The 25,522-nt window shown below is 45.5% G+C and overlaps 1 long non-coding RNA gene across 2 annotated transcripts in view; it reads left to right on the top strand.

The window, feature by feature from the left end:
• The window catches only part of LOC134957077 (uncharacterized), a 154,212-nt gene extending 129,262 nt beyond the window's left edge, over positions 1-24,950 (top strand). For both annotated transcript variants that reach the window (XR_010186439.1, XR_010186438.1), the window contains 2 exons: positions 21,260-21,385; positions 24,720-24,950. This is a non-coding gene — a long non-coding RNA (uncharacterized LOC134957077). The remainder of the gene's footprint in view (positions 1-21,259; positions 21,386-24,719) is intronic.
• The last annotated feature ends 572 nt before the right edge of the window (positions 24,951-25,522 follow it).

Raw genomic sequence — 25,522 nt, 5'->3', positions numbered from 1 at the left:
GTTGCTTATTAATTTTCTTTACTTAACACGAATCAGGCGCAGTGTACAGTTAACAGTGGAATAGAAACTTGGTGGGTATAGATTTGTGCCCATTGGTCGTAGTATAAAGCTTGCTGGCAGTGGTGACCGTTGCATTTAGAACAGCAATAATATTATTAGTGATGAGCGGGTTCGGTTCCTCGGAAACCGAACCCCCCCGAACTTCACCCTTTTTACACGGGTCCGAGGCAGACTCGGATTCTCCCGTATGGCTCGGTTAACCCGAGCGCGCCCGAACGTCATCATCCCGCTGTCGGATTCTCGCGAGATTCGGATTCTATATAAGGAGCCGCGCGTCGCCGCCATTTTCACTCGTGCATTGGAAATGTTAGGGAGAGGACGTGGCTGGCGTCCTCTCCGTTTATTAATGTTGCTGCAAATATTTGTGCTTATTGCTTAATTGTGGGGACTGGGGAGCAGCTGTATTATATAGGAGGAGTACAGTGCAGAGTTTTGCTGATCAGTGACCACCAGTTTTATCCATTCTCTGCCTGAAAAACGCTCCATATCTGTGATCAGTGTGCTGCATATATCTGTGCTCACACTGCTTTATTGTGGGGACTGGGGACCAGCAGTATTATATAGGAGGAGTACAGTGCAGAGTTTTGCTGACCAGTGACCACCAGTATATGTTGTCTGCCTGAAAAACGCTCCATATCTGTGCTCAGTGTGCTGCATATATCTGTGCTCACACTGCTATATTGTGGGGACTGGGGACCAGCAGTATTATATAGGAGGAGTACAGTGTAGAGTTTTGCTGACAGTGACCACCAGTATATATAGCAGTACGGTACGGAAGGCCACTGCTCTACCTACCTCTGTGTCGTCAAGTATACTATCCATCTAGATTCTATACCTGTGGTGCATTTTAGTTTTGCAGTTTGCTGACAGTGACCACCAGTATATATAGCAGTACGGTACGGAAGGCCACTGATCTACCTACCTCTGTGTCATCAAGTATACTATCCATCTAGATTCTATACCTGTGGTGCATTTTAGTTTTGCAGTTTGCTGACAGTGACCACCAGTATATAGCAGTATGGCACGGAAGGCCACTGCTCTACCTACCTCTGTGTCGTCAAGTATACTATCCATCTAGATCTATACCTGTGGTGCATTTTAGTTTTGCAGTTTGCTGACAGTGACCACCAGTATATAGCAGTATGGCACGGAAGGCCACTGCTCTACCTACCTCTGTGTCGTCAAGTATACTATCCATCTAGATTCTATACCTGTGGTGCATTTTAGTTTTGCAGTTTGCTGACAGTGACCACCAGTATATATAGCAGTACGGTACGGAAGGCCACTGCTCTACCTACCTCTGTGTCGTCAAGTATACTATCCATCTAGATTCTATACCTGTGGTGCATTTTAGTTTTGCAGTTTGCTGACAGTGACCACCAGTATATATAGCAGTACGGTACGGAAGGCCACTGCTCTACCTACCTCTGTGTCGTCAAGTATACTATCCATCTAGATTCTATACCTGTGGTGCATTTTAGTTTTGCAGTTTGCTGACAATGACCACCAGTATATATAGCAGTACGGTACGGAAGGCCACTGCTCTACCTACCTCTGTGTCGTCAAGTATACTATCCATCTAGATCTATACCTGTGGTGCATTTTAGTTTTGCAGTTTGCTGACAGTGACCACCAGTATATATAGCAGTACGGTATGGAAGGCCACTGCTCTACCTACCTGTGTGTCGTCAAGTATACTTTCCATCTAGATTCTATACCTGTGGTGCATTTTAGTTTTGCAGTTTGCTGACAGTGACCACCAGTATATATAGCAGTACGGTACGGAAGGCCACTGCTCTACCTACCTCTGTGTCGTCAAGTATACTATCCATCTAGATTCTATACCTGTGGTGCATTTTAGTTTTGCAGTTTGCTGACAGTGACCACCAGTATATATAGCAGTACGGTACGGAAGGCCACTGCTCTACCTACCTCTGTGTCGTCAAGTGTACTATCCATCTAGATTCTATACCTGTGGTGCATTTTAGTTTTGCAGTTTGCTGACAGTGACCACCAGTATATATAGCAGTACAGTACGGTAGGCCACTGCTCTACCTACCTCTGTGTCGTCAAGTATACTATCCATCCATACCTGTGGTGCATTTCAGTTGTGCGCAGTATATCAAGTAGTAGGCCATTGCTATTGATACTGGCATATAATTCCACACATTAAAAAATGGAGAACAAAAATGTGGAGGTTAAAATAGGGAAAGATCAAGATTTACTTCCACCTCGTGCTGAAACTGCTGCCACTAGTCATGGCCGAGACGATGAAATGCCATCAACGTCGTCTGCCAAGGCCGATGCCCAATGTCATAGTAGAGAGCATGTGAAATCCAAAAAACAAAAGTTCAGTAAAATGACCCAAAAATCAAAATTAAAAGCGTCTGATGAGAAGCGCAAACTTGCCAATATGCCATTTACGACACGGAGTGACAGGGAACGGCTGAGTCCTAGTGGCTAGTGGTTCAGATTCACATGAGAATGGAAGCACTCATCCTCTAGCTAGAAAACTGCAGTGCCACTCCTAGATGGGCCAGGTGTTTGTGTCGGCCACTTGTGTCGCTTAGCTTAGCCATCCAGCGACCTTGGTGCACCTCTTTTTTTCTTTGGATCATGTGCTGTTTGGGGGCTATTTTTTTGAAGTGCCATCCTGTCTGACACTGCAGTGCCACTCCTAGATGGGCCAGGTGTTTGTGTCGGCCACTTGTGTCGCTTAGCTTAGTCACACAGCGACCTTGGTGCGCCTCTTTTTTTCTTTGCATCATGTGCTGTTTGGGGACAATTTTTTTGAAGTGCCATCCTGTCTGACACTGCAGTGCCACTCCTAGATGGGCCAGGTGTTTGTGTCGGCCACTTGTGTCGCTTAGCTTAGCCATCCAGCGACCTCAGTGCAAATTTTAGGACTAAAAATAATATTGTGAGGTGTGAGGTGTTCAGAATAGACTGAAAATTTGTGTAAGTTATGGTTATTGAGGTTATATTATATCAAAATGACCCCCAAATTCTATGATTTAAGCTGTTTTTGAGGGTTTTTTGTAAAAAAAACACCCGAATCCGACAAAAAATTTTCAGGGAGGTTTTGCCAAAACGCGTCCGAATCCAAAACACGGCCGCGGAACCGAATCCAAAACCAAAACACAAAACCCGAAAAATTTCCGGTGCACATCTCTAATTATTATATGCAAAATACACCTGGAATTACATAAATATGTTGACTAGAATCCTAATTCAGACCCGATTGGTGCAAGGGCAGCAATCGCAGTCTGAAGCCCTTTGGGGAGTGCGCTCACACAGCAGGCGCATTGCTCGTGTGCACCCAGTGAGATGCAAAAGCATCTCACCGGTCCGGTCGCCTCTGCCTGATTGACAGACATAGGTGGTCGCAGGGCGGGAGGGGGCGTGCCATGGCATTAGAACGCCATTGGTGGAGCGCGGTGCGGACAACACAGGCACTACGACCCAGAACGCAGTGGGAAGCCGCCTGCCAGCGCAGATGGCCTGTGCAGGCAGGGAGCTACCTGGCAGGTGCGAAAGCATTGCTACTGTGCGATGCTTTCACACCCGTACGGGGGGAAGGGGGGGCAGGGCCTGACATGCGGGGTGGACTAGCCCTGTGCTGGGGTTCCCCCCGCATATCAGAGAACCTGATCGTAGATGTGCTACTATAAATTAGCACATCTACGATCAGCTCTGAATCACCGCCTGTACACAGTAATTATGTATCTATATTCTCTCTGTATTAATCCATATTCTTGTAACCTGAACTTAGTAAATATACCTCTTTATATTATTACCCGGGTCGACTCGGCATGCCTTGGCAAAGTCAAGTTTTTGGCTATGTCTGAAAGGGGTTTTAATGACCTCCTAAGTGAAAGTGACATTTAAATGAACACGCATGCACTCAGGAAGGATAAAATGGCGTCTGCGTTGCATTTTATATTATAAAGTAACATCAAGTACATTTTGGCAACAGATAAGCATAAACCATATTTTAATCCATAAAACAGCAAATAAATAAGACATGTATGATATGTTGATGTAAGTTTCTGAGTAAAAAACATTTTTATCTTAAATGCCTCTTTTATCCTACTGTGGCCGTGCCAAGGCGCCAAATTATGACACAGTAATTATTATGATGGATGAGGAGTCGGTGAGATATTTGGAGAGTCTGCCTGTAAGCGAGGAAATCTTACAGATTGTATCATTCGCTAGTCATCATACCCACGCTGTAATAGCTGATATAGATTAACAGCATTATGCTCAAGGAGGGTAATTACAGCAGTCTTGAAATTTTCTTTTTTTGATGATGAATGTGGCTTAAAAAATAAACCCAGGAACAATCTGTACTGTCCATGTCACATCAGGAAACACAATGCAGATAGCTTCAAATAGCCATCATTAATTATTATTGTATATTAATGTGTAAGTCATGAGATTTGCTCCTACAACACAATAATTGTCATTTACATATTGCAATAACCATAGGTCCTCTCTCAGTCTCTCAGAAGATGTGTCATGCCTTCTGCAGAGGACAAGTGAGGGTGTAACCCATAGCAACATCAGCTTCTAGCTGGGACTAGACTGACCATCTGGCACTTCTGGCAAATGCCAGAGGGCTGATGGGCCACTTGGCCATCCAGGGGACTGGCCAAGTAGCTTCGCCTCCTCCTAGTGCTCTGCTCGGTGGGTGTACTTTCTGTAATGTCTTCAGACACAGATCACTCTTACAAACGGTCTTCAATGATTTATATGAGTACTTAAAATAATCCATTTGGTCTTAAAATGCTAAGTGCTTGCATAATTGATAATCAAATCAGGCTTATCTGTTTGTCATGAAAAGTAGGTGCTAGGGTTCCTATGGGCCTAAGGTTACCCAATCTAAGGATCTCCAAGTGAAGGCACCAGTGTATAATTAGAGGACAAGAGGAAATCAAAAATAGTGTAATACTATCTATAGTGACTAATTCAAGTGAAATATACGGTCAGGGCCGGATCTAGACCTTGTGGCGCACAGGGTGAAAAATAGGGGCGTGGCTTCATGAAGAAGGGGCATGGTCCATTATGCCGGCTTTAGCTCTGCCCTCAGTAGCTGTGCCCCCAGTACTGTGCCCCCTGTAGCTGTGCCCACAGTAGTATTGCCCCCTGTAGAGATGTGCCCCCAGTACTATGCCCCCTGTAGAGTTGTGCACCCTAGTTGCGACACTTACAAAAAAAATAAATTAATACTTACAATCCCCGCTCCTGCTTCCTGACCGCTGCTGCCCTCCATCTCTGGCCACCGGCACTGCTCCTCAGATCTATGGGAAAGACGTCATGACGTCTCTCCCATAGCACCGCATAGACACTAGAGGTCAATTATGACCCCTAGTGTCTATGTGCCGCTCCCACAATGCAGTGTGGGTGCGCAATGAATTAATCGCGCACCGCACAGCACCAACACCAGTAGCGGATCTTGCCACGTCAGCGGCGCCCTCCGGAAGGCGGCACCCCGGGCAAAAATCCTGCTTGCCCCTTAGCAAGATCTACTGTATATAGTACAGTAGGATAGGCAGCATTGCAGATAAATATTAAAATGCCTCTTATCTGTGCATGTATCTTTTAGTCTTTCTTAGGTTCTATTAGAACTAGAGATGTGCACTGGAAATTTTTCGGGTTTTGTGTTTTGGTTTTGGATTCGGTTCCGCTGCCGTGTTTTGGATTCGGACGGGTTTAGCCAAAACCTCCCTGAAATTTTTTTGTCGGATTCGGGTGTGTTTTGGATTCGGGTGTTTTTTTACAAAAACAGCTTAAATCATAGAATTTGGGGGTCATTTTGATCCCATAGTATTATTATCCTCAATAACCATAATTTACACTCATTTTCAGTCTATTCTGAACACCTCACACCTCACAATATTATTTTTAGACCTAAAATTTGCACCAAGGTCGCTGTGTGACTAAGCTAAGCGACACAAGTGGACGACACAAACACCTGGCCCATCTAGGAGTGGCACTGCAGTGTCAGACAGGATGGCACTTCAAAAAAATTGTCCCCAAACAGCACATGATGCAAAGAAAAAAAGAGGCGCACCAAGGTCGCTGTGTGACTAATGCATGATGCAAAGAAAAATTAAAGAAAAAAGAGGTGCAAGATGGAATTGTCCTTGGGCCCTCCCACCCACCCTTATGTTGTATAAACAGGACATGCAAACTTTAACGAACCCATCATTTCAGCCACAGGGTCTGGCACACGACTGTGACTGAAATGACTGGTTGGTTTGGGCCCCCACCAAAAAAGAAGCAATCAATCTCTCCTTGCACAAACTGGCTCTACAGAGGCAAGATGTCCACCTCGTCATCATCCTCCAATTCCTCACCCCTTTCACTGTGTACATCCCCCTCCTCACAGATTATTAATTCGTCCCCACTGGAATCCACCATCTCAGATCCCTGTGTACTTTCTGGAGGCAATTGCTGGTGAATGTCTCCACGGAGGAATTGATTCAAATTTATTTTGATGAACATCATCTTCTCCACATTTTCTGGAATTAACCTCGTACGCCGATTGCTGACAAGGTGAGCGGCTGCCCTAAACACTCTTTCGGAGTACACACTGGAGGGAGGGCAACTTATGTAGAATAAAGCCAGTTTGTGCAAGGGCCTCCAAATTGCCTCTTTTTCCTGCCAGTATACGTACGGACTGTCTGACATGCCTACTTGGATGCGGTCACTCATATAATCCTCCACCATTCTTTCAATGGTGACAGAATCATATGCAGTGACAGTAGACGACATGTCAGTAATCGTTGGCAGGTCCTTCAGTCCAGACCAGATGTCAGCACTCGCTCCAGACTGCTCTGCATCACCGCCAGCGGGTGGGCTCGAAATTCTTAGCCTTTTCCTCGCACCCCCAGTTGAGGGAGAATGTGAAGAAGGAGCTGTTGACGGGTCACGTTCCGCTTGACTTGACAATTTTCTCACCAGCAGGTCTTTGAACATCTGCAGACTTGTGTCTGCTGGAAAGAGAGATACAACGTAGGTTTTAAATCTAGGATCGAGCACAGTGGCCAAAATGTAGTGCTCTGAATTCAACAGATTGACTACCCGTGAATCCTGGTTAAGTGAATTAAGGGCTCCATCCACAAGTCCCACATGCCTAGCGGAATCGCTCTGTTTTAGCTCCTCCTTCAATGTCTCCAGCTTCTTCTGCAAGAGCCTGATGAGGGGAATGACCTGACTCAGGCTGGCAGTGTCTGAACTGACTTCACGTGTGGCAAGTTCAAAGGGTTGCAGAACCTTGCACAACGTTGAAATCATTCTCCACTGCGCTTGAGTCAGGTGCATTCCCCCTCCTTTGCCTATATCATAGGCAGATGTATAGGCTTGAATGGCCTTTTGCCTTTTGCTGCTCCTCCATCCTCTGAAGCATATAGAGGGTTGAATTCCACCTCGTTACCACTTCTTGCTTCAGTTGATGGCAGGGCAGGTTCAGGACTGTTTGCTGGTGCTCCAGTCTTCGGCACGCGGTGGCTGAATGCCGAAAGTGGCCCGCAATTCTTCGGGCCACCGACAGCATCTCTTGCACGCCCCTGTCGTTTTTTAAATAATTCTGCACCACCAAATTCAATGTATGTGCAAAACATGGGACGTGCTGGAATTTGCCCAGATGTAATGCACGCACAATATTGGTGGCGTTGTCCGATGTCACAAATCCCCAGGAGAGTCCAATTGGGGTAAGCCATTCTGCGATGATGTTCCTCAGTTTCCGTAAGAGGTTGTCAGCTGTGTGCCACTTATGGAAAGCGGTGATACAAAGCGTAGCCTGCCTAGGAACGAGTTGGCGTTTGCGAGATGCTGCTACTGGTGCCGCCGCTGCTGTTCTTGCTGCGGGAGGCAATACATCTACCCAGTGGGCTGTCACAGTCATATAGTCCTGAGTCTGCCCTGCTCCACTTGTCCACATGTGCGTGGTTAAGTGGATATTGGGTACAACTGCATTTTTTAGGACACTGGTGACTCTTTTTCTGATGTCTGTGTACATTTTCGGTATCGCCTGCCTAGAGAAATGGAACCTAGATGGTATTTGGTACCGGGGACACAATACCTCAATCAAGTCTCTAGTTGCCTGTGAATTAACGGTGGATACCGGACACATGTTTCTCACCACCCAGGCTGACAATACCTGAGTTATCCGCTTTGCAGCAGGATGACTGCTGTGATATTTCATCTTCCTCGCAAAGGACTGTTGGACAGTCAATTGCTTACTGGAAGTAGTACAAGTGGTCTTCCGACTTCCCCTCTGGGATGACGATCGAATTCCAGCAGCAACAACAGCAGTGCCTGCAGCAGTAGGCGTTACACTCAAGGATGCATCGGAGGAATACCAGGCAGGAGAGGACTCGTCAGATTTGCCAGTGACATGGCCTGCAGGACTATTGGCTTTCCTGTGTAAGGTTGAAATTGACACTGAGGGAGTTGGTGGTGTGGTTTGCAGGAGCTTGGTTACAAGAGGAAGGGATTTAGTGGTCAGTGGACTGCTTACGCTGTCATCCAAAGTTTTTGAACTAGTCACTGACTTCTGATGAATGCGGTCCAGGTGACGTATAAGGGAGGATGTTCCTAGGTGGTTAACGTCCTTACCCCTACTTATTACAGCTTGACAAAGGCAACACACGGCTTGACACCTGTTGTCCGCATTTGTGTTGAAATAATTCCACACCGAAGAGGTGATTTTTTTTGTATTTTGACCAGGCATGTTAATGGACATATTCGTCCCACGGACAACAGGTGTCTCCCCGGGTGCCTGACTTAAACAAACAACCTCACCATCAGAATCCTCCTTGTCAATTTCCTCCCCAGCGCCAGCAACACCCATATCCTCATCCTGGTGTACTTCAACAGTGACATCTTCAATTTGACTATCAGGAACTGGACTGCGGGTGCTCCTTCCAGCACTTGCAGGGGGCGTGCAAATGGTGGAAGGCGCAAGCTCTTCCCGTCCAGTGTTGGGAAGGTCAGGCATCGCAACCGACACAATTGGACTCTCCTTGGGGATTTGTGATTTAGAAGAATGCACAGTTCTTTGCTGTGCTTTTGCCAGCTTAAGTCTTTTCATTTTTCTAGCGAGAGGATGAGTGCTTCCATCCTCATGTGAATCTGAACCACTAGCCATGAACATAGGCCAGGGCCTCAGCCGTTCCTTGCCACTCCGTGTCGTAAATGGCATATTGGCAAGTTTACGCTTCTCATCAGACGCTTTCAATTTTGATTTTTGGGTCATTTTAATGAACTTTTGTTTTTTGGATTTTACATGCTCTCTACTATGACATTGGGCATGGGCTTTGGCAGACGACGTTGATGGCATTTCATCGTCTCGGCCATGACTAGTGGCAGCAGCTTCAGCACGAGGTGGAAGTGGATATTGATCTTTCCCTATTTTAATCTGCACATTTTTGTTCTCCATTTTTTAATGTGTGGAATTATATGCCAGTATCAATAGCAATGGCCTACTACTATATATACTGCGCACAACTGAAATGCACCACAGGTATGGATGGATAGTATACTTGACGACACAGAGGTAGGTAGAGCAGTGGCCTTCCGTACCGTACTGCTATATATACTGGTGGTCACTGTCAGCAAACTGCAAAACTAAAATGCACCACAGGTATAGAATCTAGATGGATAGTATACTTGACAACACAGAGGTAGGTAGAGCAGTGGCCTTCCGTACCATACTGCTATATATACTGGTGGTCACTGTCAGCAAACTGCAAAACTAAAATGCACCACAGGTATAGAATCTAGATTGATAGTATACTTGACGACACAGAGGTAGGTAGAGCAGTGGCCTTCCGTACCGTACTGCTATATATACTGGTGGTCACTGTCAGCAAACTGCAAAACTAAAATGCACCACAGGTATAGAATCTAGATGGATAGTATACTTGACGACACAGAGGTAGGTAGAGCTGTGGCCTTCCGTACCGTACTGCTATATATACTGGTGGTCACTGTCAGCAAACTGCAAAACTAAAATGCACCACAGGTATAGAATCTAGATGGATAGTATACTTGACGACACAGAGGTAGGTAGAGCAGTGGCCTTCCGTACCGTACTGCTATATATACTGGTGGTCACTGTCAGCAAACTGCAAAACTAAAATGCACCACAGGTATAGAATCTAGATGGATAGTATACTTGACGACACAGAGGTAGGTAGAGCAGTGGCCTTCCGTACCGTACTGCTATATATACTGGTGGTCACTGTCAGCAAACTGCAAAACCAAAATGCACCACAGGTATAGAATCTAAATGGATAGTATACTTGATGACACAAAGGTAGGTAGAGCAGTGGCCTTCCGTACTGTACTGCTATAGATTCTGGTGGTCACTGTCAGCAAACTGCAATACTAAAATGCACCACAGGTATAGAATCTAGATGGATAGTATACTTGACGACACAGAGGTAGGTAGAGCAGTGGCATTCCGTACCGTACTGCTATATATACTGGTGGTCACTGTCAGCAAACTGCATAACTAAAATGCACCACAGGTAAAGAATCTAGATGGATAGTATACTTGACGACACAGAGGTAGGTAGAGCAGTGGCCTTCCGTACCGTACTGCTATATATATTGGTGGTCACTGTCAGCAAAACTCTGCACTGTACTCCTCCTATATAATACTGCTGGTCCCCAGTCCCCACAATAAAGCAGTGTGAGCACAGATATATGCAGCACACTGAGCACAGATATGGAGCGTTTTTCAGGCAGAGAACGGATAAAACTGGTGGTCACTGATCAGCAAAACTCTGCACTGCACTCCTCCTATATAATACAGCTGCTCCCCAGTCCCCACAATTAAGCAATAAGCACAAATATTTGCAGCAACATTAATAAACGGAGAGGATGCCAGCCACGTCCTCTCCCTATCATTTCCAATGCACGAGTGAAAATGGCGGCGACGCGCGGCTCCTTATATAGAATACGAATCTCGCGAGAGTCCGACCGCGGGATGATGACGTTCGGGCGCGCTCGGGTTAACCGAGCCATACGGGAGAATCCGAGTATGCCTCGGACCCGTGTAAAATGGGTGAAGTTCGGGGGGGTTCGGTTTCCGAGGAACCGAACCAGCTCATCACTAATTAGAACATGACTCATTAGTTGTAACTCACAAAAGAATAGAGACAACTTTATAGTGTTTTGCTTTAAACCGTTAATGCATATTTCTAATGAAAAAAATAAAAATAAAAATATATTTATGTGGCTATTAATTTATATACTGTCCTTCCCTGGTGGGATGTTTTGGTGGCACTTGACTGAATTTCATTATTACATTGATTATATGTATGACTGATTGAATGATTCCCTATCAGTTGCTGAATATACTGCACCCTCTTTCTGCTTGCATTGCTCAAAAGTACACTGGTTAATTACCTTTATATTTCTATAGTTAGATAGGTAGATAAAAATAAGATTTTAAACCTACCGGTAAATCTTTTTCTCGTAGTCCGTAGAGGATGCTGGGACTCCGTAAGGACCATGGGGATAGACGGGCTCCACAGGAGACATGGGCACTTTAAGAAAGACTTTGACTCTGGGTGTGCACTGGCTCCTCCCTCTATGCTCCTCCTCCAGACCTCAGTTAGAGAAACTGTGCCCAGAGGAGATGGACAGTACGAGGAAAGGATTTTAGTTAATCCAAGGGCAAGATTCATACCAGCCACACCAATCACACCGTATAACTTGTGTTAAACTAACCAGTTAACAGTATGAAAAACAACATAGTTTCCGTCCAAAACCGATGAAACTATAACATAACCCTTATTTAAGCAATAACTATATACAAGTCTCGCAGAAGTAGTCCGCACTTGGGACAGGCGCCCAGCATCCTCTACGGACTACGAGAAAAAGATTTACCGGTAGGTTTAAAATCTTATTTTCTCTAACGTCCTAGAGGATGCTGGGACTCCGTAAGGACCATGGGGATTATACCAAAGCTCCCAAACGGGCGGGAGAGTGCGGATGACTTTGCAGCACCGATTGAGCAAACACGAGGTCCTCCTCAGCGAGGGTATCAAACTTATAAAACTTTGCAAAGGTGTTTGACCCCGACCAAATAGCAGCTCGGCACAGCTGTAGTGCCGAGACCCCTCGGGCAGCCACCCAAGACGAGCCCACCTTCCTAGTGAAATGGGCCTTAACCGATTTTGGTAACGGCAATCCTGCCGTAGAATGCGTTTGCTCGATTGTGTTACAGATCCAGCGAGCAATAGTCTGCTTTGAAGCAGGGCCGCCAACCTTGTTGGCTGCATACAGGACAAACAGTGCTTCTGTTTTTCTGATCCTAGCCATTCTGGCCACGTAAATTTTCAAAGCCCTGACCACATCAAGGGACTCGGAATCCTCCAAGTCACGAGTAGCCACAGGCACGACAATAGGTTGGTTCATATGAAAGGATGAGACCACCTTAGGTAGGAATTGAGGACGGGTCCGCAACTCCGCTCTATCCATATGGAAAACCAGATAGGGGCTTTTATGTGATAAAGCCGCCAATTCCGAAACTCGCCTAGCCGAAGCCAAGGCTAACAACATGACCACCTTCCAAGTGAGATATTTTAACTCCAACGTTTCGAGTGGTTCAAACCAATGTGACTTAAGGAAACTTAACACTACGTTAAGGTCCCAAGGCGCCACCGGAGGTACAAAAGGAGGCTGAATATGCAGTACTCCCTTTACAAAAGTCTGTACTTCAGGTAGAGAGGCCAATTCCTTTTGAAAGAAAATGGATAAGGCCGAAATCTGAACTTTTATGGAGCCTAATTTTAGGCCCAAATACACTCCAGTTTGCAGGAAGTGAAGGAGACGACCCAGATGGAATTCCTCCGTAGGAGCATTCCTGGCCTCACACCAAGAAACATATTTTCTCCATATTTGGTGATAATGTTTTGATGTCACATCCTTCCTAGCCTTTATTAGCGTAGGAATGACCTCATCCGGAATACCTTTTTCCGCTAGGTTCCGGCGTTCAACCGCCATGCCATCAAACGCAGCCGTGGTAAGTCTTGGAACAGACAGGGCCCCTGCTGCAGCAGGTCCTGTCTTAGAGGAAGAGGCCACAGATCTTCTGTGAGCAATTCCTGTAAATCCGGATACCAAGTCCTTTGTGGCCAATCTGGAACAATGAGGATTGTTCTCACTCTTCTCTGTCTAATTATTCTCAACACCTTGGGTATAAGAGGAAGAGGAGGAAACACATAGACCGACCAAAATACCCACGGTGTCACCAGGGCATCCACAGCTATCGCCTGAGGATCTCTTGACCTGGCGCAATACCTTTTTAACTTTGTGTTGAGACGGGACGCCATCATGTCTATCTGGGGCTGTTCCCACCGACCTGCGATCTGCGCGAAGACTTCCTGATGAAGTCCCCACTCTCCCGGATGCAGGTCGTGTCTGCTGAGGAAGTCTGCTTCCCAGTTGTCCACTCCCGGAATAAACACTGCTCACAGTGCGCTTACATGATTTTCCGCCCAGCGAAGAATCCTGGTGGCTTCCGCCATTGCCACCCTGCTCCTTGCGCTGCCTTGGCGGTTTACATGAGCTACTGCGGTGACATTGTCCGACTGAATCAGAACTGGTTTGTCGCGAAGTAATGCCTCCGCTTGACGTAGGGCATTGTATATGGCCCTCAACTCCAGGATGTTGATGTGGAGACAAGTCTCTAGACTCGACCAAAGACCTTGGAAATTTCTTCCCTGTGTGACTGCTCCCCAACCTCGGAGACTTGCGTCTGTGGTCACCAGGATCCAGTCCTGAATGCCGAACCTGCGACCCTCTAGGAGGTGAGCACTGCAGCCACCACAGGAGAGACACCTTTGCTCTGGGGGACAGGGTGATTCTCTGATGCATTTGTAGATGTGACCCGGACCACTTGTCCAGTAGGTCCCATTGGAAGGTCCTCGCATGGAACCTGCCGAAGGGAATGGCTTCGTACGATGCCACCATTTTCCCCATGACTCGAGTGCAGTGATGCACTGACACCTGTTTTGGCTTCAATAGGTTCCTGACCAGAGTCATGAGTTCCTGAGCTTTTTCCATTGGAAGAAAAACCTTCTTCTGGTCTGTGTCCAGAATCAATCCCAAGAAGGTCAGACGCGTCGTAGGAACCAACTGTGACTTCGGGATATTGAGAATCCAGCCGTGTTGCTGTAACACCTTCAAAGACAGAGACACGTTGTCCAGTAACTTCTCCCGAGATCTCGCTTTTATGAGGAGATCATCCAAGTATGGGATAATTGTGACCCCTCGCTTGCACAGGAGCACCATCATTTCCGCCATTACCTTGGTGAAAATCCTCGGGGCCGTTGAAAGCCCAAACGGCAACGTCTGAAATTGGTAATGACAATCTTGTACCGCAAATCTCAGGAACGCCTGATTAGAAGGAAATATTGGAACATGAAGGTATGCATCCTTTATGTCCAGGGAAACCATAAAATCCCCCCCTTCCAGGCTGGCGATGACCGCCCTGAGCGATTCATCTTGAATTTGAACCTTTTCAAGTATAGGTTCAGGGATTTTAAATTCAAAATGGGTCTGACCAAACCGTCCGGTTTCGGAACCACAAACAGGGTTGAGTAATAACCCTTTCCTTGCTGCAGTAGAGGAACCTTGACCACTACCTGTTGAAGATACAATTTTTGTATTGCATTCAACACTAACTACCTCTCTGAGGGAGCCGCAGGTAGAGCCGATTTGAAAAACCGGCGAGGAGGCACCTCTTCGAATTCCAGCTTGTATCCCTGAGAAACAATTTCTATTGCCCAGGAATCCACCTGTGAGTGAACCCAGATGTGGCTGAAAAGTCGAAGACGTGCCCCCACTTGAGCGGACTCCCCCAGGGAAGCACCAGCGTCATGCGGTGGATTTTGCAGAGGCAGGGCAGGACTTCTGTTCCTGGGAACTAGCTGTGTGCAGCTTTTTTCCTCTGCCCTTACCTCTGGCAAGAAAGGACGATCCTTGTACTCTTTTGCTTTTATTCGAACGAAAGGACTGCATTTGATAATGAGGCGCTTTCTTAGGCCGTGAGGGAACATAAGGCAAAAAATTTGATTTACCTGCCGTAGCTGTGGAGACGAGGTCCGAGAGGCCTTCTCCAAGTAACTCCTCACCTTTGTAAGGCAAAGACTCCATATGCCTCTTTTAGTCGGCATCACCCGTCCACTGTCGGGTCCATAAGACTCGCCTAGCAGAAACAGACATAGCGTTTATTCTGGAACTTAGCAAACAAATGTCTCTTTGAGCATCCCTCATATATAATGCAGCATCTTTTATATGCCCTAGGGTCATTAAAATGGTATCCTTATCTAGGGTCTCAATTTCCGTAGATAAGGAGTCTGTCCATGCTGCGACAGCACTACAAACCCAGGCCGACGCCATTGCCGGTCTAAGAATTGTACCTGAATGTGTGTAAATGGACTTCATGGTAACCTCCTGTCTGCGATCAGCAGCATCCTTGAGGGTAGCCGTATCTTGGGATGGCAGCGCTATCTTCTTTGATAAATGTGGTAAAGCCTTGTCCACCTTAGGAGAAGACTCCCATCGTATCCTATCCGTTTGCGGGAAAGGATACGCCATAAAAATCCTTTTGGGAATCTGCAGCCTCTTGTCTGGAGATTCCCAAGCCTTTTCGCACAGCTCACTCAGCTCATACGAAGATGGAAAAGTGACCTCAGGCTTTTTCTCTTTATACATGTGTACCCTCTTGTCAGGGACAGGGGGTTCCTCAGTGATATGCAAAACATCTTTTATTGCAATAATCATATATCGAATGCCCTTAGCCACTTTTGGCTGTAATTTTGCCTCATCATAGTCGACACTGGAGTCTGAATCCGTGTCGGTATCTGTGTCCATTATTTGGGACAATGTGCGCTTCTGAGACCCGGAAGGTCCCGGTGACACAGGGACAGGCATGGTCTGACTACCTGACTGTTCCCTAGCCTCAGCCTTGTCTAATCTCTTGTGTAATAAATTTACACTAGCACTCAAGACATTCCACATCTCCATCCAGTCCGGTGTTGGCGCTGCCGACGGAGATCTGACATTCATACACTCCCCCTCCTCCTTAGGTGAGCCTTCCACTTCATACATGTCGACACACGCGTACCGACACACCCCACACACACAGGGAAGCTCTTATCTGAAGACAGTTCCCCACCAGGCCCTTTGGAGAGACAGAGAGAGAGTATGCCAGCACACACCCCAGCGCTATATAAACACAGAATGTTTCCCCAGTAGCGCTGAAATAACACGTTTTTCGCCAATTATGTGCCCCCCCCCCTCTTGAAAAACCCACTGTCACCTCAGTAAGCAGGGGAGAGTCCGGGGAGCTTCCTCTCAGTGCTGTGCTGTGGAGAAAAATGGCGCTGGTGAGTGCTGAGGGAGAAGCCCCGCCCCCTCGGCGGCAGGCTTCTGTCCCGCTCAAATTATTCAAAAACATGGCGGGGGCTCTTTATATACATGTACAGTGCCCAGCTGTACATATATATATGTGTTTATGCCATAATAGAGGTTTATATTGCTGCCCAGGGCGCCCCCCCTGCGCCCTGCACCCTTACAGTGACCGGAGTGTGTGAGGTGTATGGGAACAATGGCGCACAGCTGTAGTGCTGTGCGTTACCTCAGTGAAGATCACAAAGTCTTCTGCCGCCTTTGAAGCCTTCTTACTTCTCATACTCACCCGGCTTCTATCTTCTGGCTCTGCAAGGAGGACGGCGGCGCGGCTCTGGGACGAACTCCAGGATGAGACCTGTGTTCCGACTCCCTCTGGAGCTAATGGTGTCCAGTAGCCTAAGAAACAGGACCTTGAAACTCAGAGAAGTAGGGCTGTTTATCTCTCCTCAGTCCCACGATGCAGGGAGTCTGTTGCCAGCAGTGCTCCCTGAAAATAAAAAAACTAATTAAAATACTTTCTTAGCAGGAAACTCAGGAGAGCTCCCTGCAGTGCACCCATCTCCTCTGGGCACAGTATCAAACTGAAGTCTGGAGGAGGGGCATAGAGGGAGGAGCCAGTGCACACCCAGAGTCAAAGTCTTTCTTAAAGTGCCCATGTCTCCTGCGGAGCCCGTCTATCCCCATGGTCCTTACGGAGTCCCAGCATCCTCTAGGACATTAGAGAAAATAGGATCAGTGTGTCATAGTATGTAAAGTGTGCAACCTGCCAGTGGGGAAGGAGCATTCAAGAGCTCCCGAACATAGAAGACGCTGCTTGTCCTGGTGGCCGACTGCCATGTAAAAGTGCTTAAAGGCTGTCGCCCCCAGGTGAAGATACTGTATAATAAAATATTAAAACATGAAGTGTTTTGTTTTTATTTGTATAGTTTATTTACAGGCGGACTACAGGTGCCAGCAGGCCCTTAATGTCTGTGCATGCTGACACTTGTGGTTCTCCAAGTGCTGGCATGCTGGGGCTGGCTTTCTGGAACCTGTAGGACATCTGTGAAGAACAAAATTATCATATCATGAACTCCGCACCCACTGCCACCAGGGGTGCGGGGCATAGCACTGAGCTGCTAGATGTTGCTCGGGAGGGGGGAATGCATTTTTTTTTTGGGTGGTCCCCACTTTCCAATTAATTCCAGCCTTGAGCTGACCAGTTTGGGGGTGGTTAATTTGATGGCAGGGGGACCCCACACTGAGTGCCCCCCTTGCTTTGGCATTATCCCCCTGGCTGGTTCAGCCTGGTGCTGGTTATTGTTAGATAAGGGAAACCCCACATTTTTTTTTTTTAAGGGTGCAGGGTTTAGTTAAACAGCTCTTCCCCAACTATTGACCTTACCACACATCCTTGCTGCTCTGCAGAAGAACCTAATTTAGGCAGAGATTATAACGGGATGTGGCATAAGCGAGACTGTGTTTATACCACGTATACCCCTTATCCCCAACTATTTTCCTTTTTAGTTCAAGCACCTGCAGTTTCTTCTAAGAGTCTGCTTTGAAATCAGCGATCAACAAGTCACAGGGACAAACACTCAGGGCTGTATTTGTAGATATTAGGACCAGCTGCTTCTCCCATGGGCAGCTTTACGTGGCTTGCTCACGGCTTAGTAGCCAAAAGCAATTTTTTGTGTTACTCCCTGAAGGCAAAACTGCAAATATTACTTACAAAGAAATTATGTGATCAATGGGGGTCATTCCGAGTTGTTCGCTCAGTAAATTTCTTCGCATCGCAGCGATTTTCCGCTTAGTGCGCATGCGCAATGTCCGCACTGCGACTGCGCCAAGTAAATTTGCTATGCAGTTAGGAATTTTACTCACGGTTTTTTATTCGTTCTGGTGATCGTAATGTGATTGACAGGAAGTGGGTGTTTCTGGGCGGAAACTGGCCGTTTTATGGGAGTGTGTGAAAAAACGCTACCGTTTCTGGGAAAAACGCGGGAGTGGCTGGAGAAACGGAGGAGTGTCTGGGCGAACGCTGGGTGTGTTTGTGACGTCAAACCAGGAACGACAAGCACTGAACTGATCGCACTGGCAGAGTAAGTCTCGAGTTACTCAGAAACTGCACAGAGATGTCTTATCGCAATATTGCGAATCTTTCGTTCGCAATTTTAAAAAGCTAAGATTCACTCCCAGTAGGCGGCGGCTGAGCGTGTGCAAAGCTGCTAAAAGCAGCTTGCGAGCGAACAACTCGGAATGACCCCCAATGTGTACAATATAAAATATACATCACAATATTAGATGGAACTACTGTCTTTGTAAAATTAGTTCCGCTGAGCAATAATAGACATCCAGATGAGCAAAGCCACGGGCAAAAGCTAGTGTATATATACATATATATATATATATATATATATATATTGTTTGTAGCAATCCACACGCCCCACCAAACCAATCATCTGTCGGGTGCTCCACAAAGGTAACATGTAGCATGTTCCACAAATATGTCCAATCAGGTCATTCAGACCAATAGAGGCGCACACTCATCATGAAAAAGTTCAATGTAATTTTTGTTGAGCCATCAACATATAGTAAAAAGTCGACATTTCGACCCTAAAATCAAGACAAACAACGGGGACATCCTCCCACCATGCAGACCATGCAAACACAATAAAGGAATGTGCACCGCCACGGCTGTTTTGATATGCTAATGATCACAAGTGCGTGCTCATGCACGTGCGTCTTGATCGCACACAGAATGAGGTGTATGAATTCCAATAAAATAACATCAATTTATTAATTAACTAGACATCACGTGCTAAAAACAGGAAATAATTCCAATATAAACATATAATGAAGGGCATTGATGGAGCTCAGAAATGGTTGATAATGGCTGCTAACAAGTGTCCACAAAGGATCCCGGACTGAGAATGTGCAAAGTTCCCTGGGGAGAAGAAATGCAAACAGCTGGTGTTACCCTTGTCGATGGAGACTTCCAGAGATATGTGATTGCCAGCAGGCAAGCTGTGCTGTTCGTGTGAGCACTGGGTCTCTCCAATCGGTGCTGTATAGTTGGGATCCCACAGGGAAAAGTTCCAAATTGGCTGGTTCAAAAGTCCATATCTGGATCCGTTTGAAATGCAGGACACTGGTGTGATGGCAGCATACACACTTAACGCGTTTCCCTAGGCTCGGTCACCTAGCTTCATCAGAAGTCATTCTGATGAAGCTAGGTGACCGAGCCTAGGGAAACGAGTTAAGTGTGTATGCTGCCATCACACCAGTGTCCTGCATTTCAAACGGATCCAGATATGGACTTTTGAACCAGCCAGAAGTCATTCTGATGAAGCTAGGTGACCGAGCCTAGGGAAACGCGTTAAGTGTGTATGCTGCCATCACACCAGTGTCCTGCATTTCAAACGGATCCAGATATGGACTTTTGAACCAGCCAATTTGGAACTTTTCCCTGTGGGATCCCAACTATACAGCACCGATTGGAGAGACCCAGTGCTCACACGAACAGCACAGCTTGCCTGCTGGCAATCACATATCTCTGGAAGTCTCCATCGACAAGGGTAACACCAGCTGTTTGCATTTCTTCTCCCCAGGGAACTTTGCACATTCTCAGTCCGGGATCCTTTGTGGACACTTGTTAGCAGCCATTATCAACCATTTCTGAGCTCCATCAATGCCCTTCATTATATGTTTATATTGGAATTATTTCCTGTTTTTAGCACGTGATGTCTAGTTAATTAATAAATTGATGTTATTTTATTGGAATTCATCCACAGTCTTCATTGTTGGGGAAACATCTAGCGCCAGTTTTTCACTTACTTTTTACAGTTTTCCTTGGGACTGACAATCCCTACTGGCAGCTGTGACAGCGCGTCTGGGTGTGTTTTTCTGTTCTAGAATGAGGTGTATAACTATAGGTAGCGGGAGCATGTCCTCCAGCTACCTATCTCCACTATACACCGCAGCGGGAGCATCTTACTCGTGCTGCCTGGCTACTGCCACCGAGCAGCTTCTGTGTCCGTAAAGCATTTGCAGGAGCGTGCATATGCATGCACCTGTGAACGCCATGGCATACCATTTTTTTGTCATCTTTGGCAAAGATATATAGTGACACATCTGTATATAGATATCTCTATCTATCTATCTGGGGGGTGCTGTAACAGGAGATGAGAAAGGAAAATAAAGAAGTTGAGGTGGAAGAGAGGAGGGACATATTAAGAGGGAGGTTAGGAGGGGGCAGGGCTGGTCCCAGAGGCGGTGCCAGCCCACAGTAAATGGCCATATACTGCAGAGGCTGGAGCAGGGTGCAGAGCGGAGGAGGACCTTAGAGGCGTTCAGAGCGGAGGAGGGCTGTGGGGGAGGGGGCAGCCAGAAAGGGGATAATCTCCATCCTGACATTGCCTGTGGTAAATCTAGATGGCAGCCACGCTGCACCTTGTGACCCAGTAAACTGGTGCCTCTCAATACTGAAGGGGGGGTGAGCCACCCCCTTGCCACCAACACACACACACACACACACATTCTGATACCTATGCACACAGTACAGCAATTCAGAGTTGCAAGATGGCCATAATACACTGATGCTGCATGTACCCCTATGCATAGTTGTACATATTGATGTGACCGTTCCACACCTTCCCATATGCTCGGTTAAACAGTCTTTATCATTATCAGTGCAGTCCCACAGAGAACAAAGAGTGTCCAAAGTGCTGTAAGCTTCATTTAAAAAGTTGTAGTCATGTGACATTTGTTTGTTCATTTGCAGAGAATCTCTAAAACCAGGAAGAATTTCAGGAATACTGATGAATCGCTTTGACCATCTCTAAATATGAAGCAGCGACTGCAGTGCATTGACCCGAGCCTTCTCAATGAGGCTACATGTTGGCTTTCTGTGAGTCTCTGTATTATGTTCAATAACTTATTTATGTCCCGTCACACTAGGAGAACAACTCACACATCCTACCTTTATCAGATATGGATTCATATCCCCACCAGTTTGCTGGATAGTTGTCACAACTTGTCCATAAGTGGCTTCATAATTACAGGAGAAACTGTTTCCGGTATAGCCTGAATATATTAAAAATGAAAACAAATATGCAGTGTACGGTACTCTGCAGACAAATTTGCATTTGATAACGGGTTTATGTTGCAACATGTTGTTCCAGATCAGGAATGTTACAATCATTCTCGATGTTGGTGGTGATTAATCCATTATTGTAGAATCCGCATATGCTTATTCATTCAGGCCAATCCCAACATGCAGATAAAGTCACTGCTTATTACTGTGTTCCGTTTCTGGGCACACAGTTACAGAACTGACACATGTAATGCATACGGATGTTTTTGTTGATCCGACGATGATCGTTTTCTTGCTATAAAGCTGTTCGGGCAGTATGCAGTTAACCAACAAGCATTATATGAGTTTCTACTTTAAAAAAAATATACAGTATGTCATGAAATCTTTCCTAGGCTAGTAATCTGAGGGAGGAATTTATTTTCCTTTGAACCCACAACATTTGTTATATTGAGCAGAGCTGCCTGCACTTTCTCTGGAGAAGGAACGATCTAAAGCAAATCCCTGTCATCCAATCACCTGCCAGATTTAATATCCACCACAGTGAATGATTTCCTCTGGAGAGTATTGAGGTTTGCAGAAAGTAAGTGGTAGATCAAAGACCGGATTAAGGGTCATATGAGCCTGGGGCCGAAATAGGGCCTATTGTGCGACTACTAATGCCGGGTAACACACCTGAAATACGGTTCCCAACTGGCTGCCATACTGCAGGGTTGCAGGGCACAACTAGGTGTGTGCGGAGTGTGCTTCGCGCATAGCGCTGCAGGGTAGGGGGCGCTGTTGGCAACACTTGTCAATTATGAATTATCTAATTACTTTCCCCCTTTTTAAAGCCCAGCATCCCATGACTGCCCCTGTCTCCTACCCCCTCCCCTTTTGTCACTAATATCTACAATATACAGCATTCATGGACATGACTAGAGAGTTCTTTGCTGTTTAGTCACGGTTTCCTTTATTACATTTCAGGATGTTGATGTGCATGGGATTCAAACCCGTTGCCTATGACATTACAGTCAGACACTCTATTAATTGAGCTTTCTGTCCTTGAGAATTATATCAGTGTGTGTAGGAAGGGGCATCATAGTATGGGCTTTCTCTGGCATCAATTTTGTCATGCCTCTTCTCCATGAGGCATTCGCCTTATGTCCCTATTGTAAAAATGTTGGGGTGGTGGGGGGCGGAGGGGGGCACTAATTCTATTTCTGGCACAGGGCCCCTAAAAGTCTGCCATAATACTGTATCACTGCTGCAAGCCAGTACTCATGACCCAGTGACTTTTTTTTCATGATAATAGTCCCAAAATAATATTGTTTATTGCAGATATGTTATCGGGGGTATTTGATAAACAGACCCCATACTTTAATCAAACAGTGATATTTTTTTTACTGTAATTCTGTTTTTGATCATTTTCAGTGAACGTTGTTTTTGCAAGGAAATCAGTGTCAACAGTGAGATAAAAAAAATAAAACCATTTATAAAGTTGGATTTACTATAAGTGGGGTATCCTATTAGCAGCGGTAAATTTCTGTGGCTAATGGATCCCCGTGGGGCTTATCCAATTAGCCCAGACTGCTGGCACTTATCAGGGATTATGCTTCACGTGCATCAGGTGCAATCAACAATAACCAGTCCATAGAGACACGTTTTTCTGCGATAACCCCTGGGGCCAGGAAGTTATCACGAATTCCATATGTTATCGCCTGAAATAGGTAATTTACTGCACGGTATAAAGGGCTATAATTGGAATTGCTTGATAATACCATCAGGGTAAAAGCCCATTTTTGCCGTGCAGTAAATCACCCGGGCTGCTGGATAAACCCAGCAGGGCCTGGGTCTGCTGCACCCCAGTATACCTGTGCTGAGGCTGGCGGTGGTGGCATCTTCCCGGTGATATCTTCGAGAAGATGGAGCCACTCATAGAAAGCAAAGACTCTGCCAGAGTCTTTGTTCTCTAGTGGGCAGTGTCATCTTCCCAAATATCACTGGGGGGATGGCTCTTGCTGGGGAGGAGGGACCAGCTTCTATATGAAGTAAAATAGGAAGCAGGTGCTAATCCACCTGCCCCCCCTCCCTGCCCCCATACCTCTCCCTGTGCCCCCCCTTAAGTATTTACACATTTTCTGATTAAAGGGAGTTTTTGCTCACTTTATTAATCCACGCTCCTCCCACCCCTTTACCTGGGTCAGCGTGGCTTTCTGCGCCCCTGCAGATGAGCTTTCATTGTAACCTCTACAATCTAATAACTGCCACCCGATACCATCTTATTTCTGATATTAGTTGTTGTTGTTGTTTATTCATAAACAGTATTGTGAGCTGAATTACCAAGTAACTAACCAAAACCTGTGTAAGATTCTTTATAGCATTTTAGCAAAGAAACCTTGATCCCCTCTGTGCTTGTTAGTTTATCAAGGGTCCCCTGAGATTATTTTACCATAGAGCTATTGACACATTTGATTTATAACAAGATTTATTACCAGTCCACGTGCTGGCGCAGCTAAAAAAAAAAAAATTTGAAGGAGTAAAATTAGTCATGAACCCTCCAAGAGCGGAGGCCCCCAAATAAGGCGGTGCAACAGAATTGGGACAAAGTACATTTTTGCGTTTAAATTTAGTTAGATAGAAATCACACATCATTGGCTCTGTGATATCAATGACACTGTTGGAGTAAGTAAATCTAGTGTTTCAAAGCTGCTTAATACTCACTGAAACCAGATCTTTGTCAGAAGGAGAAATGCAGTAGAAACTGTAAAAGTACACCACAATTTATTGTTTGCAGTAATGTTGTTCCAATATAACATTGATAAGTCTTACTTTCCAGCATTTTTTTTTAAGTGATTACAGGTTTAGACTTAGTAGACAGCTGAGTTATGATTTTTCATTTAGAAAGTACTGCCTAAAAATATTTAGTAATTTATTTTTGCCAACAATATTATATTGTTACACTATACCTGACATTTTATATCCAGAACTATTAACAATTTCAGGTTTAATTAATTATGATTGTGTATTTTTTTCCTTGATTAATGTTTTAATTTACATGTAAATCTGTTAATGTCTTAAGTTATTACTCTGAATTTTCAATGGTACTGATTAAACACTGTTTCCCATATTTCTTTTCCTTAATTCACTGTTACAGTTTTTTGTTTTGCAGCTGCCGATAACTGAAGCCAAGTTATGTTTTAAACTCTGAATCGCCTAGTTAAGATGCAAAATACTTCTCATTTACCACTGACTAAAGGCTACTAGATTTTATTTATATTGTTTGAGATAAAGGTAAGATCTTGAGAGAGATTTTCCTACAGACAACAGAATTCTTGTCAATAATCCAGTTGAAGGAGGCTGAAATATAGAGATGGGCACAGACCCCCGTTTTTTTATTTTGGTCTTGGCTCTAAACCATCGTCATGTTTTGATTTTGCACAACCACACCCAAGTGTTTTGGGTTAGGGTTTGGTTTTGGATCAGTTTTTTTTTTGTTTTTTTATATGTATACATGAATGACTGACTTAAGAAAACAGAATGAATAAGAATTTTCTTACGTTTTGTCAAGATATGTGGCATTCACCAAGTCCATAACTAGTGGTGGGCATGGAATTCTACTGTCCATGTCAGAGGGCTAAGAGGGCAGTACCATTGCTCCACTTTGGTTCCAGTATTTGGTTTGTAGAGTACCCGAATACAATGGAATATTTTTAGAAAGCTGGTGAAACATTGCCCCCAATATCAGGTAATAGGCCTGATGTTGTAACTGTGTGACATGTAATAAAGTCATGATGCTCAGTAATAACCCAATCAAAATCAACCGCAGATCAATCTTATTGGCCTGTTTGTGCAGCCACCTTCCACTAAAAGACCTCAATCATACCAGAAGCCAAGTGGCCAGATCTTGTTCAATTTTGCTAGTATGTATGTATGTATGTAGTCAAACTGGACATTACCATTGTCAAGAACGTG

The sequence above is a fragment of the Pseudophryne corroboree genome, chromosome 9 (genome assembly GCF_028390025.1).
Source record: "Pseudophryne corroboree isolate aPseCor3 chromosome 9, aPseCor3.hap2, whole genome shotgun sequence".
In the NCBI taxonomy this organism is placed as follows: Eukaryota; Metazoa; Chordata; class Amphibia; order Anura; family Myobatrachidae; genus Pseudophryne; species Pseudophryne corroboree.
This window is presented reverse-complemented; position numbering and strand designations above follow the sequence as displayed.